Source organism: Typopeltis vanoorti, chromosome 23 (genome assembly GCF_054136105.1).
Source record: "Typopeltis vanoorti isolate ZY-2024b chromosome 23, IOZ_Tvanoo_1.0, whole genome shotgun sequence".
Classification (NCBI taxonomy): Eukaryota; Metazoa; Arthropoda; class Arachnida; order Uropygi; family Thelyphonidae; genus Typopeltis; species Typopeltis vanoorti.
In genome coordinates this window covers 78252218-78278759 of record NC_143571.1, presented here as the reverse complement: position 1 = coordinate 78278759, position 26542 = coordinate 78252218, and positions in this window count along the sequence as shown.

Genomic DNA, 26542 nt, shown 5'->3' with positions numbered 1-26542 from the left:
GTCACTACTGATGGTGCTCTAGAGATGGTAGGACACTATCATGGTTTTGTTGCATATTTCAAAGAGGCAGTACCAAATGTATTCACTGTACACTGTGTGATTCATTATCAATATTTAGTTGCCAAATACCTGAGTGATCGCCTAGATAGGTCAATGCATCATGTAATTACAGCAGTCAACAAAATCAAAAGTCATTCATTGAATGACAGATTTTTGGGACAATTTTGTATTGAAAATGATAAAGAATTCAATCGCTTGCTGCTCCATACAGAAGTTCATTGGTTATCAAAGGGTGCCTGTTTGAAATTTTATAAACTCTTTGGCTCAGCACTACAGTTTTCTAAAAACAGAGATAATAACTAATAATTAAGGAATTGACAGCGTACACTAGAAATATAAATTTAAAACACATTTAATAAATACTTTCTGATATTTCGGCAACGTCACGTTGCCATCTTCTTGAGAACTTAAAATAAAGAACAGGTGCACGCAAGTGCTACATAACAGCAAATGAGAAATGAAGTGAGGAAGCTACCATTTTCCTAAAGTCCTGATGGTGCCCCCTGGCAGGCTATATTGGTAGTTATTAGTCGTCTTTGGGCTGAAGTTCTTCTGATATATATGTTTCCCAAATTTGGGGCAGTCTTATGCACCCAAATTTGTTGAGGTTTGGCATGTTCCTAAAAGCTGAGGCTGATTCCATGAATAGTCTTTCATGGAATCAGCTTCAGCCCTTAGGAACATGCCAAACCTCAACAAATTTGGGTGCATAAGACTGTCCCAAATTTGGGAAACATATATCAGAAGAACTTCAGCCCAAAGACCAATAACTACCAATATAGCCCGTCAGGGGGCACCATCAGGACTTTAGGAAAACGATAGCTTCGTTTCTCATTTGCTATGTAGCACTTGCGTGCACCTGTTATTTATTTTAAGTTCCCAAGAAGATGGCAACGTGATGTTGCCGAAATATCGGAAAGTATTTATTAAATTTGTTTTTAATTTATATTTCTAGTGTACGCTGTCAATTCCTTAATTATTAGTTATCATGTTTAACCAGCGTATAAGCCTTTCAACAAGAAAAACAGAGATGAATCTTTACAAGCCAACTTGATTAATTTCAAAAGGGACATAGCTTTTTATATGATGATAGGTTGACTTGTTTAACAAATTTAATGAAACAAATCTACAACTCCAAGGAGATGAGCTGAATTTAATAAAAACAAATGCTGTTATTTCTGCGTTTGTGTTAAATTTGCTAACTGACAGACAAATGATTTAAAGATATTCTTGAAATAAAAATACCCGATTGGGTTTTGGACCCATTTTCAAGGTACAGAAGAATCTTTGCAATTACAAGAAGAACTGATAGAAGTAACAACAAATGAGGAATTGGAATTAAAATTCAAAAATGGGTACCAACAGTTCTGGTTGCAAAAGCAGATGCACATATTTTATCCTGAATTGTGGGCTGTAGTAAAGAAGTTTTTAATCGCATCTCCATCATCATATTTAGTGGAACATCAGTTCAGCTGACAAATATAAAGCCAAATATCAATAAATTGGTAGCAGCACACCAGACTCATCATTCTCATTAGGATTGTTTTTAATATTACTGATCATTATTTACTATTTTATGTACGATTTTTACATATGTGCAATTTATGTTTGTTTTCTTAATTTTAATAGTGTTATTAAAATTTCAGCTGCAATTTGTGCATTTATGTTTCTTTTGTTGATTTCAATAAATAGTTTTAAATTTTCAGTTCCGAGATGTTTTATTTTCAAACTTCAAAAATCTCTACTGGATGCATAATAAAATGCAAATTTGTTTCTGTATCTATCTGTTTGTTTGCTTAAAACTCAAGAACTGCTGATCTGATTTTCATACGATTTTTTTTATATATATCAGGCAGAGCTGGTCAGGTCTTAGAAAGTAGTTTCCAGGGGGACGCTGAATAAATTTTTTTTGAAAAAGGGGGTGATAAGCCAAATAAATTTGGGAACCACTGTTTTAGATCAATATTTTTATTGACATATAATGGTCGATATAGTAATTAATCCTATACCCAGGCATGAGCAAACAATGTAAATACTTCACAACTTGAATACAGAGGTAGATGGCTTCACAACACATTGCCGTAGTGCTCAATGCATAGCACATCCTTTTTTGCATGTGTATATTGTATTGTAAATGTTACGAAAAGGGCAGTGATGTGCAAACATTATTTGCTCAAGCTTGGGTAAAGGATTAAAACAAGGATATAATTTCTTCCATATTCTAAATTCCTCCATATTCAAGTAGTCTAGTTGTGAAGATAGTTAACGTTTGTAATTTGTTTGCTTGTGTAAAGGAGTAACATAGGAATATAATTTCTTGTCTAGTATAACTTATTTTTGTGATCCCTACAAGTTTGTTATAGTGAGAGTTGACTGTATATGTAATACTGTATTCTGAAATGAGAACACCTAATAGTAATGGTAAAAGTGGCAGCTTCAACTTAGTGTTTTAAAAGCACTGCACTTTCAAACTCGGCATTATTACTGCCAAAGCAGTATCATCTCAGGAACTTTCTGAATGCTTAGCCTAATATATATAAAGCTAAGCATTCAGAAAGTTCCTGATACACACCCATTCATTCACTCTTTAACTTCAAAACTGCTGCAGTTAGTCTTGACATTGATTTTAAGAATGAAAAGCAAAGAAGTAATGTACATGATTGCTTATTCTGTATTGTCTCTTAATGTTCAGAGTGATTCAATTAAGGCAACTGAGCAGGCCAAAACTTAAATGTCATACTGGAGTCAACTTTATATAATGTAGTAGCAGATAATTGTTTCCGGAAGCAGCAGTCTCCAGTCATCTAACTACAATACTCCAAAAACATTGTTTTGGAGTATTGTAGTTAGGAAATTATTGTAATCAGAAAATTAAGCATGTTCTAGGAAATATGCTTCAGGCATTATATTATGTCTGCTTGCTTGTCTCATACAGGGATCACTGGCATGTAATAACCCTACACCCACAGTAGGTCCATAAGGTTCTGCTTTCTCTCTATCCTTGTCCTTTTATCAGCAATAATTTAAATCTCATCATCAATTTCTTGATATGTATCCCCAAGGGGTGTTCAGGTTAGTTACTAAGACAGCACTACATGATTAAGTTTACATTATTATTAATCTCCTATCAACAGCTTTCCTCCAAATCAATATATTACTTGTGAGCACTCCAATATTGTCATATCTAACATTTTGTGCTTCTAAGGCACTTCTGACCAAATCAGTCCACCTAGACAGATCTTGGTCTTCCTCTTGGTTTGTTTCCTGCCATCTTAACATCAAACACCTGTTTTGCTAATCCTTCTTCACCCATTCTATTTAAGTGCCCATACCACCTTAGATTAGCTTTGCTGACACATTCTTGAATGCTAGTAATGTCAAGTTCCTTTCTAATATCTTCATTTTTAATATGTTAATTCCATTGATGCCATCGGTTCACTCCCCTAATTTTTCTCAGAATCCTCATATCTGTGGTCTCTAGTCTTTGATTAGAAAATAGTTGAAATATTTTATTTGTTTTACAGGATCTCCATTCAGAATGCAGCTGAAGTTTTCTATGCTCCTGCCTATTTTCTTAGGTTTGGTCTTTTTTATTGCTGATTTTCATGCCAAATTTGTTACAGCTGTTACTCAAGTTAGTTAGTGAATCCAGGAGACTTGCAATAGATGTGTTTAGGAGTGCAATATGCATAAAGCAAAGAGCTAAGTTTAACATCTCTTATTCCAGTATCAGGCTTGATGCCACTTTCTTTCATACTGTGCATCCTTGTCTTACCCCTGATTTTACATCAAACCATCTTCCTCTATTTCCTTCAATTCCCACTGCTGACTGATAACTTAAATGTAGATGATATATTGCTCTGTATAATGTTCCATTCACCACATATAATTGTAGCATTTTGGAAAACTTTTCTCTGGGCATCTTGTCATATGCCCTTTCCAGATCTGCAAAACTAAAGTACAGATCCTTGTCATATTCCCACGATTTCTGAATTAAAGATACCAAGCTATTTTAAACCTGGTTTTACTCCATTTCCCAAGTAAGCAAACAGACAAACAAGTCAGGTTTGTGCCTGCAAGTGTTGCAAGTCTAGCTGATCCTGCATGTAGTGCAAGACCAAGGCAACTCATGGTAAAAGTAGAATAAGCTCCAATCACTAATCTTAATATTTACCCTTAATGCAAAGCACATCTCCTGGAGGAATATGATGCTTTGTATTCAAGGCAAGGGGCCACTACCCAGACTGGTTTCGACCTTTATTGAGGTCTCATCAGTGGGAGCCAGGCTAGAAATACCAAGATTTTAGTAATACAGAGCTTATAAGTATTTTACCAGAACAAGTTACCATAAGGTGTTTTAACCTTATTAAATAAAAATCTCAAGAGGAGATATATAAATGTAGAAATACAAAGCATCAGACTCCTCTAGATGTGCTTTGCATTAAGGGTAAATATTAAGATTAGTGATGCTTATTCTACTTTTACCATGAGTTGCCTTGGTCTTGCACTACGTGCAGGATCAGCTTGACTTGCAACACTTGCAGGCGCAAACTTGACTTGTTTGTCTGTTTGCTTACTTGGGAAATGGAGTAAAACCAGGTTTAAAATAGCTTGGTATCTTTAACATTTATTATACCCAAGGAAAAATACTTTCTAGATTTCTGAATTATTTGACTCAAAGTGAAAATCTGATCTTGACAACCTCTATTTGGCCTGAACCCAGCTTGTTCTTCTCCAAGTTTCTCTTCCACAATCTTTCTCAACCTCTTTTCAATTATGCTTGCATAAATCTTACCTGGGACACTTATAGAGAAATTCCTCTGTAATTATTTTATTCCCTTTTTTGTAGATGGTACTGTGAGCTCTCCTTCAATTGTTGGGAATTCGACCTTCTGACCAGGCCCTCTGAATTATGCAGTGTAGCCACTGCAAAATATGGAGGTATAAAAAAAAAAAAATTTATACCTCCATACTTAAGTATTTCTGATCGAATATCATCTACTTCAGCTGCCTTTCCACATTTCAAGTTTTTGATGGCCTTTTCTACCTCAGGTATTGATATAATTTTCTAGTATGGTTCTGTCACTGCTTGGTTTGTTTGTCTTTCTTTCAAAGTAATTACTCCAGACATCTAGGATATCCTTATCTTTGGTTTTCATGTCACCTTTATCACCTTTGATTCCTTTTACAGTACTCTTTCTTCCATTTCTAAGTTTCTTCAATAACCTCCAGAACATTTTGGTATGCTTTCTTCTTTTCCAGGACTGCTTCTTTAACTTCTTGTGTCCACTATGGTGTTCTGTTCTTATTTTTCTATCCTTGCAGACAACTTCACCACCTTCCTAGCTGAATCTATCAATGTTTTCTTCAGAGTTTACCCACTCAGATTCCAAGGTTTGGTTCTTGTTTTCAATTTGTTTTATTTTTTCTTCAATAATGTTTGTATAGTCAAGTCTACAATTTACTTATAAAAGGCTCAACTTTAATTCTTTTTTAAAACTTTCTTACATACTGTTCTTTTCACTGTTATATCCATTTTTTATCATGCTTAGGACTAATTAAGTGTAATGGTCGCTTCCAATTTCAAATCTCTAATTTAAATCTAGATATTATTAAGTAAATCTGGTGTGACTACATATATTCACGTGTATTTTGTTTATTCTACTAGTTTCAACACGTTACAGCACACTTCCTCAGATGTTTATAAAGTTTTAACAGTTTGAATGATATAAAAATAGAATAGATCTTTAAACATAAACCAACTTTAATAGAATTACTATTTAAAATGATAGTTGATATTGTGCTGAAATGTCACATGTACACATCAGCAATGGCTGATCTTGTGCTGCATAATTGCCAATCATAACCTAATTCTGTGAATTACACAGGTCTTTTAATGAAAGCATGCAATGCTTTTTTAGGAAGAGGCTCTGAAGCTTCATTAAACCTAGTGCGGCTGCATATGGTTCAGTATATGGCATTTTGCATTTGTTAAGCTCCAGATCATTTGATGTTTTTCATTTTTAATGTAATAGGCAGAGCGAATTGTATGATTTCTCTTTCTCAGTACCCTGACATGTTTTTTCATGCATGTTTCTCCTGAATTGTCTGTCTGTCTGTCATAATAAATACTACATGAGTAGAAAATTTTATATACTTGGCTTCTCAAGAAACAGGCAAGATTGCTTAAGTAAACATAGCACTGAGGAAATTCTTTGCATAGGTGTGAATATACTGCTTTGCAGTCCTGCTTTCAGCATCACTGCTTGTTTTTATGTGTGATATTTTTGATATACAGGAAAGTTATGAACCATCGTTGTAGTTCTATTTTCTGACTCTTTGCATAGTTGTTGGGTATTTATTATGAAATGAATTTTGGATCGTAGCCATTTTTTTTTAAAGAATGTGCATGTGTGTTTCTCTCTCTCTCTGTTAGGTTTCTTTCATAGAGGACCTGTTAGGTGATCCATTTCTTGTTCCTTCTTGTTGTTATCACTAAATGTAGTGCATGTGTATGCACAGTTTTTAAGGATTTTTATGATCTAATTTCTTGGCAAGATGATAGTGGAGTAGTATGTGGATAGTGACCACCATTCAGGGTTTTTTTTCCCCCCTATTTTGCACTACAAATGTTAATGCATTTTGCTTTATGTCTGTGACTCGACTTTTTTTAGCAAAAAATATATTCTAGGATTTAAGTTTTTCAGGTAACTGCAAGATGAAGACAATATCAACATAAGATTGCCGCATTTTTGGCTTAGTATGGTGTTTTTCAATGCCATATTTTCAGAGGATTTCATGTTAATATTTGCCAGGTGGTGAAATGGATGTCTGACTTATGTCAGACAGAAATGCCATTCAATAGAAACATGAGAGAACATGTCAAGGATGCTGAGAGAGCATGCAAATCATATCTAGTCTAACAAACTACAAATTAGAACATTTAAGTGATCTAGAACTGATAAAAATGCTGTATATAAGTAGAATAGCTATATTCATTAGTTTAAATGTGCTTTGGAGAGGTATAATGTCCAGCTCAGTGTAGCAAAAACCAAGGCCCATCCTAAACCAGCCCACTTTCTTTCATAGAGGACCTGAAATTCATAGAATAGTTATGATAGGCATTATGTATAGTTATGATAGAATAGTTATGATAGGCACAAATCAGTAATGAGCACATGTAATATGCAAACAGGATATCAAATATCATTTTTAACAGCAATTCTATTAATGTAGGTTTATGTATTTAGTTTGTTAATAAACTTCATATTTCTGAGGAAGTACTCCATAGTATGTAGGAAACTAGTGCAGTAAAATATAATTTGTTGATTATGTGTGGAAATACCAGATTTATTTAATAAGATGAATAACAACAGCTGCAGAAGCTTATTGACTTTTAAATCTGAGCTTATCACCCAGGCAGTATTTTTCTTTCTAAAAATATCAGTGTTGATATTCCTTTTCATTACAATCATGTGTGTTATTACATTAACAGAATCATGTTATTTCAGTCACTGTGGAATGTGTTTTTCTTTGCAATCTTCACTGTTCTTTCAACTTGGACATAACTAATAATATTTTCTGGCTGCATTTATTTTGATGGCAAATGGTTTTGTTGTCAATTCATGACCATCCAGTCAGTGTTTTGTATAAGGGCAATTCTGACACAATCACAACATTCAGATTTATGAAATAGTTCTTGGATGTAGCTTTTACCCATTTCCATTGTACCTTGAACTATTATAATAATAACAGCCTAGTACCAGCTCACAGTCCTGAATAAAGTGGCCACTGAGTGTATGAGTAATAAATCTGACAGCATGGAAACAATTAAGAAGACTGAAGAAAATGATTTGTCATGTGAATTTGTTTTTAGCAATTTATTCTCCCCTCGCTATTCTCGCCAGGCAAAATATCATGTACACAGATAAATTGCCAAGTCTCTCTCTCTCTCTCTCTCTCTCTCTACACACACACACAAGTAAATTTAGATTTGCTGACTGAGGTAATCAATCCATTAAGGTAAAGTTGTTGTCATATTCCTGTAAACATTTATGGACACGTTCTGTTATGCTGTGTATTACCAGTCTGTCACATGTGGTGTGAGTAACATTTTTTTTTGCCCCCCCCCCCCCAAAAAAAAGATTATTTGCAAACCTATATTGCATTTTGTACTGTGGGTGGACTAAGGATTTTTTTTTCTTTTTTTTATATAGTCCAGAAACTCTACTCTAGAGATCAAACATGGAACTTTTTCAAGCCTCTTCAGGCTTCCAATAAGTGGGGTGCCAGTCTCACACTGGGTGATGAAATTCATCTCCCACCTAAAGACAATCACAAACATTCATGAAAATAATGGGATTCAAGCCCACAAGGAGTATAATATGAGACTTGAAATACACACACACACAGGCAACACAAAACTAAGTGAAATATGTGGAAGAAAGACTAGAGTCATAACTAGGTGGGCCATGCAAATAATGGGATTCAAACCCACAAGGAGTACAATATGAGATTTGTAATACACACACAGGCAACACAAAACTAAGTGAAACATGTGCCAGAGTCCTAACTAGATAGGCCATCCTCTGTTTGTGGTCTGTGATGTAAACTGGGATCTTGAAGTATTAGTGTTTCTCATATTTTTGGAAGTTTAATGCAACCATATTTATTTAAATTAGGCTGATTTCTGAGAGCAGATGCAGATTCTAAACATAGTCTTTCTCTTCTAAATTTACTGCATTGGAGCATGGTGGTCTTGTTCCAATTGATCATAATCATGACTGCAGATGTATTTTTTTGTGTTCTTTCATGTGGATGTTGTGTGGTTGTATATGATTAATTTTGCTATAAGAGAGCACTCATTGGAACAAAGGTTATAAGCTCTATTAGTTAGTGTTTTAATGGTGATGGGAATGTTTGTGAATGTACCTACCTGTGTGGGCAGGCTCCCAGTATACTGGAAAGGACAGGTTACCATTGGGTAAGCATGTTACCAAGGTGTCTAGAAAGCTAAAATATTATGTTTGTTTGTTTTTTTTTTTCATGGTAAACTGGATTCTAGAGTGAAGACTATTTATGTGAGAGAAGAAACATGTCATCGAAATGTCTGAGCCATGAAACGAAATGGAGAACACATCATCCACTTAACCAGATATAAGGTTTGAGAGGGGCTGAGTGAAGAGCCTGTTTTTTGTGCTTCCAAGAGGAATCCAGAATGTAAAGCAGAGGAAATCAGATCAGTAATACTAGGAGCAGGAAAAACTATAAGTGATAAGATGTTATTTAATGGAATATTGTTGAGCAGTGAGGTGATATGAGAGCTAACCAAAATATCTATGAATTGATGTTAAATTTCCAATAGTAGTTTTAAAATGGATGGAGTTTTTTTATGTAAGAAGTGGTATGACTAGTGAGTGGGTAAGAGAGCTTGCTGACTGTTTTGCTAATTTATAGGGTGGGGAATCTGTAGCATCTACTATAGGTCTTAGGGGAGAATTGCATTTGTGTATTTTAGGTAATCAGTATATCTTGGCAGAGGGGAAGACAAGAATAGAAGGGTTTGAGTTTTTCTCTGATTTCAGGAGGCCAGGAAGAAATATTTTTGATTAGAATTTTCAATTTTTTAATCTGAAATTTAGTAGGATCGCAATCTAAAGGTCTGGTAGGATCACAATCTAATGGAGTGGTCTCTCAGAATAATGTCCATTTTTCTATTGTATTCACTGATATTAATAATAACATTAGTACTCTGTTTATCAGCTTTGGTGATGATTATACTGCTATCATTGTGTGGTTTCCTGACAGCACTGATTTCTCAAGATGATAGATTTCTTTTAGCAGGCGAAGATCGAGAAAGGATGCTAGCAATGTCAAGCCTAATGCTGTTAGCTATTTCTAGAGCTAAATTATGGATACTGCATTTGATGTTGAACATTTGTTCTAGTGTTGTTACTTGCTTTGGAGCAATGGCAAAATTATGGCCCAGACCAGGGGTCGCCAAACTTCTTTGACTGTTGACCCCTTCCAGAGTTTCTTGACTTTTTATTGACCCCCTCTATTTTACTATTACGTAATTATAATAGGACAAGCAAAAAAAAAAAAGACGCTTATGTAAGTTTTTAGATTGTTTATTTTATAGTTACAGTGTTTATTGTATGCATAATATAGTATATATTATGTATTATGTAAAATTTATTATGTAACAAAATAATTAAAATTGAAGTCATTAAGCAAAAATAATACACCTACTCACGTATTTCTATAGGATGTACAGAACTACCAGCCCGGCTCAACTCTTCAACATAGAGAAGTTTAGTTCGTGAATGAATAACAATTGAATTATAATATGTATGTTGATGAATTTTAGAACATTCACACTCACTTGTATGTCAATGCGCAAAAATGAGACTGGGATCGAATATGTGTAAGTATAAGTAAATAAATTGCAATCTCGCTCCCGCCGTGCCGGCCAGGCAGGAACCACCGACATCCGTTTATTGGTAAATACATCATTTTGGCCTACTTGATTGGCCTCCGTAACTATTTTCATGACCTTGCTCCATCTTACAGGTCCTATTCATGTCACTGTTCCCACGAATCACTCTTAATTGCATTGTCATTCAGGATGGAGGTAATCCAAGTTAACCGAATTAAATATTACCCATACAATGATGTCTTATATTTTTCTATCAACCCCTAACAATGAAAAGCCAAACGGCTATTGGCTGTAAAATAATAAGGGATTTTTATCCCCTTAATTTAATTGACCCCTAACAATGTTATATCGACCACTGGCCTAGACTAAGGGTTCTGAAGGCAGCATTGCTGAACCTTTTGGTGTGTTTATTTTTTATTTTTAAGAATTCTTATTTTGAAAGCTTTTCCTCCTGATATTACTGATCTGTTTTCCTTTGCTATCCATTCTGGATATTTCTCATGGAAGCACAAAGTTTATAAACAAATAGAGGATACCTCTGTGAGTTCTTCACTCTCATTTTCCCTTGCCAGTTTTTTTAATGGAATATTTTGAAAAACAAGTTCTTGACTCAGCCTCTTTCAACTTCTATCTGTTTAAAATATGTGAATAATGTGTTCTCTATTTGGCATCATGGCCCAGATACATTAACATTATATCCTTTCCAGTATACAGGAAGCCCAGCCACACAGGCAGTTACATTCACAAACTTTCCCATTATCCCTACCCCTTTCAACAATATGGTATCATTAAACACTAACCGATAGAGCCAATAACCTTCGTTCCAACAGGTCCTCTCCTATAGCACCACTTAATCATATACACTACACTTTTTTATTTAATGACTTCAGTTCCCACAGTATCAAAAAAATAATCAATCCTTTCCCAGTCCTTGATCTTCTCTTCAGAAAGATTTTAGTAATGCTATCATCATCCCCTGGGTGAGAGGCACTCCAGAAAAAATAGCCTGAGTCTTAAAGAAATACAATCTCTGCCTGGCTTTCAAGCTCCATCAAAAACTTGCTACCCTTATATCCCTTATATGAACATTCTACTAAAGATCAGCTTTCCCCCCCCCCCCCTCTCTGTGCCTGGAGTATATAAAGTGCTCTGTCACTGCAAGTTGGCCCACTATGGAACAGACAGGAACAGAACAGACAAGAAATCAGCCAGCATCAATCAGGCCTTGCAGACCATGTTTTATTATAAATCATAGAATCAATTGGAAAAAGACCACGTGCACACAAAAAAAAAAAAAAAAAAAAAAAAAAATCACATTTGACGTCCGTAGATGCCGTATGGTCACTGCTGTATCTCACATAGTTTTGGCAATGATGTATTCTACTAGAATAAGTGGTAGGGTCACAGATTCCCTTTCCACACAAAGTTTGTAGGACAATCACAAACATCCATGCCCACGGTGGGATTCAAACCCACAGCCTCTTGGCTGGAGAGCAGACACTCTAACCACTCGGCCAACCAGGCTGGCACTGGTTTTTTTGCCGACCTGGTTGGCCGAGTGGTTACCAGTTTCGCTCTCCTTCCACAAATCTTTCGCTTTCGTGCCAAATACATCTCGCAAATTCTATAGTGGACAAAAGCATGCAAATTAACTTGCCTAACAAAGAAGTCTTGGCTGCCATTCTTCTGCTACATGTTTAAGTCTAAATAACTCAGTTTATCGTGCGCACATAAATTAATTCAGTATTAGCAAAAATTTGGGGGAAGGGTCTTATCTTCCAGCAACAGAATTAGCAAAACTGTATGGAATAAAAACGAATATGGAATATTCATATTCATATGGAATAAGAGAGAAATTAAAGAAAAATGTTGGAAGTTTTTTCACTTGGTTAGACTATAATAAATTTAGTGTAATCCTTTATCCAAGTGTAAGCAAACAAAGTTTGCCCTGAAGTATCTTCAGGACTGATGCAAACTCATGGTAAAGTAAAACCGGTCTAGGTAGTGGCCCTTCCCTTAATGCATAGTATTATTATTATACATGTCTGCAAGGAGATGTGCTTTGTATTATGGGAGATACCAAGACAAGTGACGAGAGCTTAGTCCACCTTTACCACGAGTTGCCCCAGTCCTGAAGATACTTCTGGCACAAACTTTGTTTGCTTACACTTGGATAAAGGATTAAACTAAATTTATTAAGAGAGAAATTAGTCAAAACACTAAACCAGCTGTACAGTATAGTGAGTTCTCAAACCAGTTTTAATTTATAGATTAGAAATAAAACAGTACAGATAGAGTTCTGAGAAAAACTAAGGGAGTGATCCCATGTCATCAATGGCAAAATCAAGTTAAAAAAATGAAAATGCTGGGAAGAAGCCTAACGTTGTTACATTCAAGAATGTGTGTGTGAGCAGAGCTAATCTCAGGTGTCAGGTTCGTTTAAACAGAGTAGCAAAGGAAGAGTTAGCAAAACAGGTGTTTGATGTCTGGATAGCAGGAAAAAGACCTGGAGGAACAAAGATTTGTATGGGTTGATACAATAAAAAGTTCCTGAGAAGACCAAAATATAAGATAATATTGAAGTCCTGATAGAGATTAATTTGGAAGAAAAGTGTTCATAGGAAATTAGTAATGATGTAAACTTTTCATGTAGATACTATCATATCAGGAATTTAATGATGAGGCTTTAGTTCTAAAATGCCCATAATGGTAATGGAGTACATGTTCATCATCAACTTTGAAATCATTTTTGTGAAAAAAAAAGACACTGAATAAAGATATAAAAATGAACTTCTCTTTGATAGTTATAAAACATTTAGTAAAGAAGAGAAATATGGTATAACACGATGCTAACTGAATGCATGGCAAAATGGTGTAAACTGTTTTTGTTAATCATATCGTATGTGGGGAGGGAGCAGTCATACAGAATGTAAACAACTGTTTGGCTCCTAAAAAAATCAGAGCAAAACAATAATACTGTGCATCATTTTGAATAAAAAAAACAAATAACGACATATAATTTTTAAAAAAGCTCTTGGAGTTTTATAATGTAAATTAATAACGAAATGTTATTTGTGTAAAATTATAATAAAAGCTAAAAAAAAAAAAAAAAAAAAAGGCGGATCCGGAAACACTGCTCTTGAGACTTGAGATCAAACATAGCAATATTTTATCCACTTCGTGCCTCGAATAAGAAGCTAAATAGTCTATCTCACACTTAAACAGTGAGATGCATTTCACCATCTGAAGAAATGCACAAATGTGGATGCTGGTAGGCTGAAGGCTTGAATCCTGCCATGAAAAGTCAATATGCTAACACTCAGCCAAAACAAGGCCAGCAATTTGCATAACTTGCACAGTTAATATAGTTTATGATTTTCCTTCATTTATAGCAGTCGTAAGACTTGAGTTTTCTAAATTTCTTAAAATTTTCTCTGTTTCCTTTAGCTGAGATGTTAGTACTAGAGTTTTGCAACATCATGTCAATAGTTCCTGTTAGTATAGGAAGTATTAACATGATGTTGCAAGAATATTTTAATTGGTTGGTGCTTTGTGCTGAAGAATGAGGATGGCAATATTGCTAAGCATAAAGTCATGAACTTTAGTCTGAGAAGATGGGATGAGGTTTATCATATTGGAGGAAGAGGCAAGGGAACTAAAGTTCAAGGTTTCTGAAAAGTTGGCAAGGCTACCCAGAAAATTGCTGCTATAATGTAAAGAACCCTGACAAATAGGTTTAAGAGATGATAGTTTCACTGTATATGTCAACTAATCAAGCCACTTGGATTTCTATGCACATATTTTGTCACTTGCTATATGGGTGATAAGGAAACATCAGAGAGTATAGAAGCAATGTCTCGGAATTGGAATGCTAAATATAAGGACAGATTATGGGAATGTGGACTGCAGAGGTTAGCAAATAAGAGTAGGAGGTTAGTGAGAGGAGCCATCAGATAGATATAGAGTTATTGCACAGGTAATAGAGGGATGAGAATGACTGTGCAGTTCCATGGATGACCTGTACAAAAGGTCATGTAAGTGAAGAAGTGAGAAGGAGATTTTTTGCATCGAGTGGTGAATGAGTGAAATGCATTGCTAGAGTGTATAGTGAATGCTCTGACACAATGTTTTCAAGGCAAGTTGCGATAGCTTTGTGATCGTGCTTGACCTTCCATAGCGAGTCTTCTGACTTCAAAGGAGGCTAATAGTAATTCAATAATAATAATAACAATAATATATATATATATATATCAGGCCACATATGGATATTTATGCACATATTTTGTCACATTTTTATATGGGTGACAAGGAAACGTCAGAGAGTACAGAAGCAAACGACAAAAGCTTTTCCATTAGCAAATCTATACTAGCCTACACACAGAATCTGGCTGACATCATGATTGCGCTCCAACTGGTTCGAACTGTTTGCATTAAAAGTTCAAATTGAGATAGTTCGAACCGCACTTGAAATTTTCTACCTAATTTCATTCGTCTCGTTAGTCTTTGCCTGAGAAAGTATGCCAGTGTTACGAAAATTTTAAAAGGAGTACATGGTTACTGAAAGTTTGGGAAACACTGATCTAAAGTTCTAGCAGTTAGTCGATGACCCCATACGGATTCTACCATTCTAGATCCACTACTGCTCTCTTAACCTACACCGATCACTGAATATGTGTCATGAAAGATTTGGAGAAACATGGTATCTATCTCACATTTCCAAATCATTTGGCATAGACTTGCTTAGTTAATTGCTATCCTTCAGTCTGCCTACCACCCTTTGTTCGCTGTTATGGTAGGTGGCTTCAAGCTTTGCCATCAGTGCAGGAGTATGCTTCTGTGTTCTATCATGTAACCTCTTTCCCTTGTATATAAATGACCTACTTTCACCACTAATCCTATATACAGTTTTGTTGGTGACATTCTCCTACTCATCAAACTGTGCAGTGTTCAACACCCGAAGCTCCGAGATCATCTCTAACTAGTGCCTGAAACACCGATCTTCATATTATTATTATTATTATTATTATTATTATTTAAGACCTTCAGATAATATTTGGAGGTCTGGAAATCCTAGCTGTTGTCCCTTTCTTAACTGCAAACAAACTTAACTTCCATGGATGCCCCATGCTCTCTTCGCCTTCCATATAATGAAAATTTTCATTAAACGATATCCTTTAACACCTCTTAAAGAAGTTTATGGATCTCTATCATATCATTCCCTCTTTCCCCTGTTAACCAGAGTTTGTAGTCCACATAATCTCAATCTATCCTCATAATCTGCATTCCATAATACCGATATATTCTTTGTACTCTTTCCACAGCTTTATCTCTTAGAACCTATATTATCTTTCAGTGGGGCGAAAATAAACGTTATCTTCCTTGTGACCAAAATGCAAGTCTTGCCTTATTTCTCACAAAAGTGATCTCTCATCTATTCTTATCCTCAGCAATATGCAATTCACAGTATCGGGTCGCACTCCCCCCCCCCCCCCCCCCCGACATTTACCTGTGGCCTCTCCTAGCATAAAACATCTCATCGGTAGCTTCCTCATTCTCTCAAATTTTTTTCTGCTCAAGATTACTTTTCGCTCATCCAGCTGGTTGCTGTTCACATTTGGCGTGATACACGCAAAATATCCCCCCCCCTCCAAAAAAAAAAATTCTTCATGCTGTCCAGAGGAGAGCGATTTGGCTGATTAATGTTTCCTCACTCACTGCCTCACTTCAATCACTTTCTGCTCTGCGCCTTTTCGTATTTCCATGAACACTAGCGACCATCATTCCTCTACTTTCTGCTGGGCTTGTCAAAACAAGAGCAACAGATGCCCAACTCATTCTCCAACTATAAAGACACCGAACCTACTTCCTTCTCCCCTTCCTCGTTTATTTTATCTATCGCTGTCCCATGGAACAGTCTTCTTCATAAAACCTCCAGTTCTTCAAGAAAAATGTCCGATTTCTTCTTTTGCAGCACTCGCATATATATGCGATATTAAAAATAAAATAAATATTCTGTTAATGCTGCTATCTATATCATCTTGCAATTCATCCACCTCTGAATAAATTACATTTAAAATTTGAAATGGAAATAATGAAAAGTTGCAGCTCATCTGGCTGAGTGGATTGTGAGTTTCAATCTCACAATCTAGTTGTATACGAATTTCGTAATCTGAAGTGAAACCATTATCTTGTTTATTGGACAAACAATAAAAATGAAAATGATAAAAAAGAAAAATGTCCGATTTCTTCTTTTGCAGCCCTCGCATATATATGCGATATTAAAAATAAAATAAATATTCTGTTAATGCTGTTATCTATATCATCTTGCAATTCATCCACCTCTGAATAAATTACATTTAAAATTTGAAATGGAAATAATGAAAAGTTGCAGCTCATCTGGCTGAGTGGATTGTGGGTTTCAATCTCACAATCTAGTTGTATACGAATTTCGTAATCTGAAGTGAAACCATTATCTTGTTTATTGGACAAACAATGTGGCTTGAAAATAAGGCACATCTGATCTTTAGAGCAAGTTTCCAGAGTATCTCACCCTTAACTCATTCACAATACTAATGTTTGATGGGTTGTTTGCTAGCTTGTTTTGAATGTCTTACATTAAGCTCTCATTTGGCTGTGGGAAAGTTATGTTAGTTCTCATCAGGCTTTGAAGCCTTATAAAGTTGTCGAGCACCAATTCATCTATCTGAAATCGCTAACTATTTAGTCCTGAATATAGTTTAAATAACTCCTGAAATTTTAAATACTTTAGAAGAAAAAAGAGCAGCAAAGCATATATTAAATATAAAAAATACAGAAGAAAATAAACAACACTATATAAGAACCTTAAAAACAAAATCGATAAAATGTGCATATCTGCCAAAAATGATCGTTGGAGGAAAAAGCAAAACTGCGAAGAAGCTAATAAAAGAAATGACAATAAAACTGTATATAAAATTATAAAAGAATTAACCAAGACCTACAAAGATAAACCACTAACAATGAAAAATAAAAACAATCTAGAAACTGGTTCAATACAAAATATTAAAATAATCTGGAAGGACTATTATCAAACATTATTTCAAAAAGAACATGAAGAGGAAAGTATAACAGAAGAGATGATATATGAAAAGGCACCACACATAACTGCAGCAGAGATTATAAATGCAATAAACCAAATGAAACTCTCGAAAGCTACGGGCAAAGATGAAATACCTATAGAACTCTGGAAATATGGAGGCAAAGAAGCCATTAATTTCTTAACAAAATTATTTAATCAAATTCTTTATTCTGGAGTAATCCAACGGATTGGAAAATAGGAGTTATACCAATTCATAAAAAAAAGGAGACAAAAGAATATGTGTTCAGACCTATAACACTCTTAAGTCATAGCTATAAACTATTCATCAGAATTATTCAAAAGAGAACACAGATGCTGACAGAACAAATCATAGAGGAAAACCAAGCAGGATTCAGGCCCATAAATCCACTATAGACCACATTTTCACCATTAATAGCATTGCAGAAAAATATTGGGAACACAACCTGTCCATATATTGCTGTTTTCTAGATTTCAAGCAAGCCTTCGATTCAGTTAATAGAAATAAATTGATCACTATTTTAAAAAACGTAAGAATGGATTCTGATATTTTAACATTTATTACAAATTATTATGGAGACACCAAAGCTTTTGTTAAAACGAACATTAAAACTGAGGATTTCAGAGTTGAGAAAGGTATAATGCAGGGTTGACCTCTCTCACCTCAACTCTATCATCTTCCTAGAAGAAGTTTGTAAAACCATAGCTGATGAACCAGGTGTAAAAATCAATGGCACCAACATTAATCATATCAAATACGCTGATGATATTATCCTAGCAGATTCTAAATTACAGTTACAAAAAATTATTAAAATTACTATTAATATCTTAAACAACTCCTGTAAAACTTATGGTATGAAAATAAATTTTCATAAAACAAAAATAATGAAGATAGGTAGAGAAGAAGAAAATATCAATAAACCTCGAAAATCATCTGTTGGAACAAGTTAATAAATATGTTTATCTTGGCGGTCTCATTTCCAGTAACTTTAACATGGAAACAGTAAAACATAAGCTAAACCTTGGTTGGACCAGCATGAATAAACTAAATAAAATATGGAAAAATAAAAAAATCCCAACAAGTTTTAGACTTGTTGGGATTTTTTAAAACGAAAATTATATAAAACAATTACCATCCCCTCAGCTACCAATGCTTCAGAAGTCTGGAGATTAACTCAACAACCAAGCAAGAAACTTCAAGCATATGAAATGAAATGCCTTAGAAAAATTTAATAACACCCACTGGATGCAACACAAGACCAATGATCAAGTCAGAATAGATTTAAATTTCCCAGATGACATAATGGATACAATAATTAAACATCAGCTGAGATGGTTTGGCCACATCAAGATAATAGCCCCTCATAGACGGCTATATTTAGCTCTGAATGGGTGTATAGGAAGCAAAAGAACCCAGAGGCAGACCAAGAAACACTTGGATAAAGTTGCTGAAAGAACATTCCCATTAGCCCAGCTATAGAGCCATGACCGAGATGACCAAAGATCGCGATAAATGGAGAACCTTTCTTCATAGTGGACTCGACCCGTTACCAAGCGGATGAGATGATGATAGTTCAAAACTTATTTTCGTCAAAAATAAAGTATCGCAATGTATTTCCGCAGTATCTTGTATATACCCACACATTGAAATTTTCTTTATTATAAAATAAAATTGTATTGTAATAAAGTAACTTTTACTATGACCTTTTCATTCGTCAAAAGGAATAGATGGTATTGTTTTATTCTCTACCCTTAATTTTTTTAAGGTCTTCAGTTTTTCATAATCTTCGAGCTTGAATGCACTTGCAGCAAATAAAGTATCAGATAAGAGTAGCGAGAATACATAAGACAACTACTGCCTCTTGTGCTCATAATTCTAAACTGAGTTGTGTGGTTAATAACGTTGAGTTTTTTTCTGAGTGGAAAGGATGAACCAAAAAATCAACTAACTGAGGCTGTTTAAAATAAAGAGCCGAGAGGCTTCAATTCGGCGACGTAAAAATTATTTAAATTTAAATTAAGGGGATATTAAATCCCACATTATTTCAGAGCCGAAAAAGAAACTCAGAGATAGAAATCTAAGAGTTTCATGCCGAATATAGAAACTATATAAAGTTCGACGAGTCCAAGCGTAAGGCAACACCTGGTAGTGCAATATTAGGGCAACTCATTGCAAAGATGGAGCAAGCTCCGATCTCTGTTCTTAGTATTTCCTCATAATGTAAAACCCAGCTCCTAGGAGATGTATTACAGTTTTACATTATAAGAGCAGGTGGTCACTACCCAAACTGGTTTCGACCTTTTTTTTTTTTTTTTGAGGTCTCATCAGTGAGTAGGTAGACCTAAATGGTGTTGGCTTAGGCTTGGACTCGCCGAACTTTATGTAGTTTCTATATTCGGCATGAAACTCTTAGATTTCTATCTCTGAGTTTCTTATTCTGCTCTGAAATAATGTGGGATTTAATATCCCCTTAATTTAAATTTAAATAACTGAGGTTTTTTTTTATTTAAAAAAAAAAAGTATTTGGAGTTACAATCATTTTCAATAAGATGCGTTTACAGTTTCATGTCTTGTACCAAATAGAAATACAGTATGTGTAACAAATGTGATAAAAATACCTATTAAAAGACGATCACCATTTAGGCATACATAAATATATGGCAATTATTATATTTTAAATTTAGACAACCCATGTTTATTTTCATTAATAATTGCAAATTGGAAAGTGTACTCTTTACAGAAAAAAAAAAATATTGCATCATCATTATTTAGTTTTTAATGTTTTATTTTATATCCCAGTGTAGATTATTTTAAATCCGCGCAACCACTAAGTGTTTTTTTTTTCTTTCCTACCCTCTTCTTTTGGCTTATAACGATAATCTCCTACATAGCAACATTCTCATTTATAACATACACATGACATCCCGCCTTTACTACCAATTCTAATACCATGTTCCGCGAAAGCCATCACTACATGTCATTTGCTTTGATTTATTGAACTACCAACAGTAATAAAAGTCAATTATTTCTGGGAATTACCCAGCAATAAAGCATCACAAGATAGAGTCCAAGTTTAAACATAGGGAAAACTAGCAACATAAGCTTAAAAGAAATAAAAATTCATCAAAAGATACTTGCCTTCTCATCATAAATCACACTATATCAGTAATTCTAACAGTCTCGAGTGATACATGATGTTGAGTTTTTGTAAAACCCCAGGCGGAGTAGATTTAAGCTGAAAGCTAATAGTTTACCGTGATCATTACTGCATGACATGCCCTTGCTAAATCTTTAAAATCTGAAATATATTCTATAGATGTTTATAAATTGATGTTTAAAATACACTGTTATTGGTGAAAATATAATTCGGCATATATTAAAACGCCATTTACGTGCGTTTTAAATGGTAGATTTCTGTTCGTCTGCTAATTTTATTTTTAATATATTCACAAAATAATACTGTGAATTCTCCATTCGTTAGAGGTCGGGTTGCTGAATAATTCTTCTTAAGAAAAGTTTAAGAATATTCTCGAAATAATGAATGCACCGTTACTCCTCATTAAAAGTTGAATAGCTTCCTGCTTTCTTTTTTCTTTTTTTATTCATTCTTTTAATATCTGTGCCATATATTGAAGAAATAAAAGTAAGCACGGAAATATCACATGATGTCATCGCTAAAGATGATTACATAATATTGTCCACACCCTACAAAATAAGATAAAGATGAAGGGAATTTCTAATAAATGGTAACCTTTTATGTATACATATAGTCTAAATAAAGTGTCCGCTAGCAGAAATCACAACTTAGAATGTAAATTATTAATGCGAACTTGTTAAGCATTCGAATAAATAATTTTACGGGTCATTGTATCTAGACGCAAGGAATTAATCTAACGAAAAAGGCTTTTTCGTAACACAGTTAAGTTTAATAGATACTTGTTTCTATGGCAACGATAAGAGTACGCTCTGCGGAAGGCAAGCCAGTAGTACCAAAGTAAATTATGTCGGTCACAGCCACAACGAAGTAATTTTCGTACCTGGACGAGCCAACTATTTTCTCTATTCTCTAATATTTGGCATGCAGGAAAAAAAAAAAAAAAAAAAGGTAACAATGAATGATAGGTTATGTAACTTCACCGAGGCAATATTAACAGTTGATTCCCCCCCCACCCTATTAATTTTTATGATACTAGTTCAAGTATTTCTTTAAACTAAATCTTGACCTTTGCCAGTTTGAAGAGCACTTCCAATTACCTGAGCTGATTATATATTACCGACATACAGTGTGACATTTCGCTGGCTCCATTTCCTAAAATAGTCTGCGATATTAGCTCATAGTGACGCTTTTTTCTTGGTTATTAATATCGGAGTAATTTCTTATAATACGAGATAAAATTACAAGTTAAACAGCACGTTATATTTGCGAACCAAATTGAACGCTGTATCTATAAAAAGAAAAATTTTAATCTGGCTATAAAATCAACATATACTTATAATATTCTTTTTACAGCGACCTAATTGTATTTTTGTCATAATAAAGCATCTTTATTTTAATAATTTATAAATACACTTATCCATAGTTTACTTATGAACAATATTAGTTTCTGACGTGTGTGTGTGATATTCCACACAACCCACTGTCATCCATCAAATCCTAATATGCAGATGATACCGCGATGTTAGCTAGATCCTTAAATATATATGTGTGTGATATTCCACACAACCCACTGTCATCCATCAAAGCCTTATATGCAGATGATACCGCGATGTTAGCTAGATCCTTAAAACCGCACCTAGTAATCAAAAAATTGCAGGAAAATCTACTGCTAATCGAACAATATTTCACTAAATGGCGACTCCAAGTAAATCCCCAGAAGAGTGTTAGTGTTGCCGTACTGTTCGCTAGACGTCCTTCTGAATAACATTAAAATTCCATGGCAAACTGAGTTCAAATATCTTGGCATACTGCTGGACAGAAAATTGACCTTCAGCTCCCATGTCAAGTCTCTATGTCAAAAGTCATCAAAAATCATTGCACAGCTCTATCCCCGAATAAACAGGAACAACAAATTGAGCATCAGAATCAGGCTACTCATATACGAATTGATGATTCGTCCTGTACTCACCTACGCTTCTCTGGCTTGGAGCCATACTGCTAACACTAATATCCTCACTACAACGTTCACAAAATAAGTGCCTCAGAATGATCCTCAACACACCATGATTCGTACGTACTGTGCAAATTCATCGGGACACAGAAGTCCCTATATTTACACCTTCATGCAGTCTGCAGCAAATAAGTTCTTTTTAAAAGCATCTGTTCACGCTAATAATCTAATTCAACTAGCGGCAAATTACGACGCAACAGACTACACAAAGTATAAAAGACCAAAAGCTATTTTAAACTGAAACCTCAATGATTAATCCTCAGGGCGAGCAACAGGCTCACTAATATTTTCCCTCTCACAGTTATCCTCATCAGATAGCGGGGAATATGAAAAGCTTCTGCTTCACCCTTTAAGCCAGTAAAGTTGAAAGTTGAATGCTATCATGATGATGACGATGACAGATCCAGGGTAACGGATGGCAATGCTGTAGCCAAAGAAGTTTTAACTGAGGCTCGGCTATTGCCGTTATCCAGCCATGACTAGAGCTTTTAGCTCAATAACACGCCATCTACACAGATTTCCTTCAATCAGATGAAGGGATAAAGAGTCAAGGACTCAGTTCATTCCCCCCCAAAAAAAAAATGCTATGATGATTATGAATGATTGACTGCATTGAATTGATTAGATGGCAGTCGGTAGAGTTTTGAATTTGTCATGATTGAGAATTGATTTTAAGGTGAATTGATTTTAATTAAGTTTTCAAGATTGAGATTTTTGGGGAATTTGAGTAGTCGACTGAAGAGCGATTAAACTCCAAGGTTGACTGGGTTCTATTGTGGATTTTTCAGGTAAGCCTAATTTTGGCTTCCGTGCGGTCGTTAGAATCGCCAATGTTGGCTTAAATAACAGATTGTGGTGCCGTCGTCACCATGAGCGAGGAGGAAGATGATGCCTATATTGAATCGTTCAACAAAGGGAGGTCGTTTACCACTCTCAAAAAGATAGTAAGAAAATTCGAACAGGAGTGGCCCGGTATCGTTAATTTCTACTCCCTGCCAGGAGAAGTTGAGGAGGGCGAAGCCTACCCAGATGGAGGAGAAGCTGGATTTGGTGATTTACACTACCCTAATTTGAAGAGGTGGGTGTGCACAAGACAACAACCGCAGAGCCACCCAAGGACAACGGAATGGATGAAGATGGCCCCATCACGGATTCCTCTGCCTCTCTCAAAAAGTACCTACGATCATTCTCCGTGAAAATTGCAGATGAACGTCCACAAGGTCCACCATGTCCGACTACAAATATCATACAAAACGGCCAAAAACTGTGGATGACAGCATAAACATCCAGCCTCCCCACACACACACAGTAATGGACTAGAGAAGATTGACCAGAAAGTTAGACTCAAACTATTCACAATATCACACCTTCTCCCTCAGCTTGGAGAAAAACCTGAAGGTGGTTCTTTGAGCTGTTTCTGAGGACATATCTACAGATGAAATCGCTGCTGATCTCTGCCATCAAGACCTATCACCCATGAAGGTCAGCAGAATGACCAGAGCTGACAAGACCCCGATGCCTTTGGTCTTGGCCGAAATCCACCAGGCCTACAAAACAATCTATGACTTGACATCGATCTGTGGACTTAAGATCAGTCCTGAAGCTCTTAGGAAAAGTATTTCAACAGGACAGTGACACAGATGCCAGAAATAAGGCAAATATCACATCATATCTGTCTCAGAAACTGTGCCATAAGTGCGGGGGTAAACCATCCCACCTACACCAAGCCAAAAACCGCCATGGCTAAGTGGCCTTCATCCAGCTAATTATAAGAGATGCACTCAACACCCGAAGAACAGACGGTCAGAGACAGCTAAACAGTCTTCCTCCTGTAGTACACGAATACCAGAGGCCCGCGCACCACAGCCTCAGAGGCCTTCAAAAATATAGAATACAAAAGGCAGACAAGAAGTTATGAAGATGTGGCCCATTCAAACAAGTCAACACCAAAAAAAACAGAATCAGCCAACAGCACCTACTAACCTGACTCTGTTATTACTGCCTCTCTAGCAAACATGCTACAAGACTTCAGCAACCCCCACTAAAAGATTCCTACGTGAAACATAAACCATCCTCTCAGCACTTATAGATGAATAGAAAAAACTAATTCCAGCCTCTCTTCAGATCCCATGACTTGGGATCTGAAGAGAGGCATTGAATGCAAATGGCCTCATAAACAAACGTTTAGAGTTCCAAGACCACTCAGACGTATCAGCCAGATGTTCTAGTAAGCGAGACACATCTAAGACCCCTCGGACAGCTCTAAAATAAGGGGATATCTCCTATACAGAACCGACAGGCTAAACTATAGAGGCGGCGGCACTGCCATCGTCATTAAAAATTATATCAAACACCAACCACTAAGCTTGAGGTCACATGTGTGGAAGTATTCACTAGCTCGGCTGGCAGACTGAAAATCTACTGAGCCTACAACCTACCATTAAAAATTCTACTGCATTCTGATCTAAATGCCATCTTAGGCGTTAGAGAGGCCATTTATTGCTGGAGTTATGTTATGGCAGGCCCCACCGAACCAACTCATCTCAGTACGTTTGGTACTGCTGACATCGTGGATATAGCTATCCTTCAAAATATTAAACTTCAGTACAGCCTAAAATCATTGAACGAGTTGTCATCTGATCATAACCCAATTCTGCTACAGCTGGGAAAACAAGAATACCTGCCTCCTCCCTCTCACTCATTTATATCCTGGGAAAAATTGTCAAAAGTACTCCGGGATTACATCGGATCACTTCCTCATATAAGTTCAAAAGAAAAGGTTGAAACCGCAGTCACAAACCTCACCCAAAAAATTAATTCTGCTATAATGGCAGCCTCCTCCTACAAATCTGTCCCCAAGCCTGGTCGTCTGCCCGAAGATATTATGAACTTGATCAGAGAAAAAATCAGAGCAAGAAAATGATTTCACAATACCATGACGGCACAAGATAAAACAGTTCTTAACACAGTAAATAGTGCAGTGAGAGATGCACTCAAAGCTTACAGAGATTAACTATGGGGAAAAAGTTAGCTTCTATCTCACCTACTGATCATTATCTGGGGACTACTGAGGAATATCAGAAACAAAGTTAGATCCCTCCCTCCCATATACTTTCTGACTAGGACCTTGTTCACACAGACGTAGAAAACGCAGAAGACATTCAAAAAATTTAGAAGAGCAGTGCAAACCTTCATAGGAAAACTGAGATTTCAATCACTTGTATAAAATTCACAGACAGATCAGACAATCATTAAAACTCCCTAATATCGGTGCTGACCATATTGCACCCACATACCCTGCTGAAATATATATATAATATCATAAAAAATTTAAAGAACAAAAAGGATCCTTGTCCAGATGGCATCACAAATAAAGTGATCAAGCCGCTGCCCCGAAAAGCTGTAATGCACTTAGCCATAATAATAAATGCAATCTTAAGATTGCATTTATTATTATTATTTTCCTCCCATTTGGAAACTGGCTGATGTAAGCCAGGCAAGGACACACACTTGCCTCAAAATTATCGTCCTATCAGTCTCATCTCCAACTTAGGTAAAATTACAGGGAAAGTCATCCTCTCACTACTTCAAGCTTCAGTAAATGAACTAAACATCCTTCCTAAAGAACAATTTGGTTTTCGGCAATACCATAGTGCTAACCAATAAATTCTCAGAATAGTTGAATATATTACCACCAGATACAACTTGCATCAATACGCTGGAGCTGTTTTTCTTGAATTATCCAAAGCATTTGAAAAAGTATGCTTTGGATTTCTACA